The sequence below is a fragment of the Prionailurus viverrinus genome, chromosome B2 (assembly GCF_022837055.1).
Source record: "Prionailurus viverrinus isolate Anna chromosome B2, UM_Priviv_1.0, whole genome shotgun sequence".
Lineage (NCBI taxonomy): Eukaryota > Metazoa > Chordata > Mammalia > Carnivora > Felidae > Prionailurus > Prionailurus viverrinus.
This window is the reverse complement of record NC_062565.1, coordinates 79,039,240-79,042,670: the sequence shown is the minus strand read 5'-3', so window position 1 is coordinate 79,042,670 and position 3,431 is coordinate 79,039,240. Positions and strand designations below refer to the sequence as shown.

Here is a 3,431-nt window from a genome sequence, read left to right as displayed (position 1 = left end):
GTGAAGCACTGTAAGCATTCTAATATTTAAATGGCTGTTAGTTCTTAAGCCACTTCAAGGTCTTTGCAGATGCTCTCAAATGAAACACTGGCTCCACTCATTCAGCCTGTGGCACCTCAGTGATCTTCTCAGCCACGCAGTAAACCTCTGGGTGTAAACCAGTTACATCCTCTCCAAAGAGGTCTGACTCTTAATGGGGGAGAGAGAACCCTCTTGCAAATGTGTTCATTCCCCGTGTATGTGCCTTACCTAAACCCTAGAGTTAGTGACTACTCCCTGTATTTGCCATTCTTGTTTTCTTTAGAGTTCTTTTTACTCCTTAGTAGTTATGCCCCATTGCTAGTTAATAATTCTTTAATTAAGCTTTTTCTGTTTTAATTACTGTGTTGTTTCCATCTCCAACCTGGACCCTGACTGATACACACACTGAAATTTGAGAACCAATATCCTAGATCACAAATTATCTCAGAGTGTCCAGTTATTTTCACCAAAAGTAAGTGAATTATTCTAATGACCATATAAATAACTGTTCCTAAGAGATTAAGAGTCATAAATACCTGAACCTTACAGGCTCAAATAACTATTTATTCAGTGAAATTCTGCTATACTGTATACTTTATGGCCATATATGTAATCTGTACATGTGCACTGATGCTTTTAGGATCATAAGGCCTATAAAACACTAATTTTTAAAATTCCAGGTAAATATGATTTAAGGTAGGATTAATCATCTGTGGAACTAAGAGATAATATTCATAATTACAGTTAAAAGTTGTTTGCAATTATTGAGTTATAAAGTTCTTTTTTTTAAATTTTTTTTTAACATTTTATTTATTTTTGAGACAGGGAGAAACAGAGCATGAACAGGGGAGGGTCAGAGAGAGGGAGACACAGAATCCGAAACAGGCTCCAGGCTCTGAGCTGTCAGCACATAGCCCGACACGGGGCTCGAACTCACAAACCGTGAGATTATGACCTGAGCCGAAGTCGGCCGCTTAACCGACTGAGCCACCCAGGCGCCCCTAAAGTTCTATTTTAGTCATGAAATGAGTACGAAAATCAGGAAAAGAAAATATATTTTTAATGAGGCTTTCCAAAGGGAATATCCTTGTGCTCGCTTCAGCAGCACATATACTAAAACTGGAGTGATGCAGAGAAGATCAGCACGGCCCCTGTGCAAGGGTGACATGCAAATTCGTGAAGCTTCCACATTTTTCTTTTGACAAAGTGATAAATTCAGACATCATGATCTAATAAACTTTACCTTTTAAAAGTGAGAGAAAAAAGAATACCCTTTTTCTAAAAGAAGTTCAAGATCTCACACATAACATATTACAGCCATTATTGTAGGGAGGTAAACATTGCTAACAGCAAGAAATCCGACCTTAATTTATTTATTTTTTAAGTTTATTTATTTATTCATTTGGGGGGGAGGGGCAGAAAGAGAGGAAGAGAGAGAATCCCAAGCAGGCTCTGTGCCACAGAGCCTAACACAGGGCTGGATCCCACGTCCCATGAACTGTGAGCCAAAATCAAGAGTCAGACGCTTAACTGACTGAGCTACCCGGGGCTCCTGATTTACTTATTAAATTAAAATAAAAACACATATTCAATCAAAGTGACCTGTCAGTGCTATAGTTTCTACTGCTTCAGTGAATACATTTCTTATAAAAGATCAGGCTGTTGAAATGTAAGGTCCAGAAAAGAAAGTGATAATTGCACCTACATCAAAGCTGTAGGTCACAAAGTTTCAGAACTTTAGCTTTCATTTCTTTTGTGTGTGTGTGCTGTTGTTTTTTTAATGTTTATTCATTTTTGAGAGACAGAGAGAGACAGAGAGTGAGTGGGGGAGGAGCAGAGAGAGAGGAGACAGAATCTGAAGCAGGCTCCAGGCTCTGAGCTGTCAGCACAGAGGCCAATGCAGGGCTTGAACTCACAACACGAGATCATGACCTGAGCCGAAGTCAGACACCCAACCGACTGAGCCACCCAGGCGCCCCAACTTCAGATTTCATTTCTAAGCAAACTTTAATTATATGAATCTGAATTTTCACGAGGCCTCCTATCAATCCCTCTTCCCTGAAAGTGAGTCAATTGTAAAAATCAATCTTAATCAATACAAGTCAATTTATATTCAAGACACATTCTTGTTTTTAATATATGAAATTTATTGTCAAATTGGTTTCCATACAACACCCAGTGCTCACCCCAAAAGATACCCTCTTCAATGCCCATCACCTACCCTCCCCTTCCTCCCACCCCCCATCAACCCTCAGTTTGTTCTCGGTTTTTAAGAGTCTCTTATGCTTTGGCTCTCTCCCACTCTAACCTCTTTTTTTTTTCTTCCCCTCCCCCATGGGTTTCTGTTAAGTTTCTCAGGATCCACATAAGAGTCAAGGCACATTCTTAACATCAGACTCATCAAAACACAAAAATCAGAGAGGTAGTCTCATATTCACTTATGTGAATATCCTCAGGCTTGACATTATTCAATTTGAGACAAATGACTTTAAAAAGTAAGGTTTTCTCCTGGCAGAACCACAGGAACTTGTTCAGAGGACTGAGGGCCCCTGTAAGTCTCAGTATCAGATTGAAACTTCAAATTCTTCCAGTCTTCTTGGTAGGTAAATTTTGATTAATGCCATGATAAGTGCTACTTTAAGATTTTCATTCTTGCTTTCAGTTTCCTTTGGATTTTAGTGGCCTTGAATCTTTGTCTTCTATGCAGAAATGTCATAGCAGAATCTCAGCAGATCTCCTGGGCAACTGGGGGTGAAGAGGGGTAAAGCAGTATACAGGACTTCATGAGAATCATACAGGGCATCTTGGAGGACATGATGCTCAAAGGGATGTTCATCCTAGTTAGGTGGAAGAACCATCTTCGGGGGGGCTTCTATGAGATAGAAGGACCAGGGAAACTTATTCCTCCAACGGAGAAGGCTATTATGTCTTCTACTCCATGGAGTAGCAGCTGACAAAGTGTCTTCACCAGTGGTGCCTATTGTTTGTTGGTGTCTTTCAATCAGCTCTGCAGCCCTTTTCTTCCTGCTACCTAGCCAGGTGGCATCCAAAGCCTCATTCAGTTATTTAGCAGACATTTATGGATTCCCTTCCAAGGACAGGCAATGAATGACCTTACCTAGCTGACAGCTTCACGGACATGCATGCAGTGATGGTAGTAGAAGGGAAGGGTTGAGAACACTGGCTTTGAGATCACATAGACTCAGGTTAGAAATCCCAATTCTGTTATCTACTAGCTTCGTGATCTTAAGTTTGTCATCTATAAAAAGAAGATAATACTTCATAGCATTGTTCAAGGAACTAAATGAAATAATACACACAGGGGCTGAGCAGGTGTCTGGCATATCATGAGAGTTCAATAAAATGTTGATATTATTTTGTTGTTATTATTATAATAATTTCTTAACTAT

General features: G+C 39.8%; 1 non-coding gene across 1 annotated transcript; it reads left to right on the top strand.

Moving 5' to 3' along the window:
- The first annotated feature begins 1,110 nt into the window (after nt 1-1,110).
- On the top strand, nt 1,111-1,217 carry LOC125166867 (U6 spliceosomal RNA). The gene has a single exon (XR_007152576.1). It is a non-coding gene; the product is annotated as a U6 spliceosomal RNA (small nuclear RNA).
- The last annotated feature ends 2,214 nt before the right edge of the window (nt 1,218-3,431 follow it).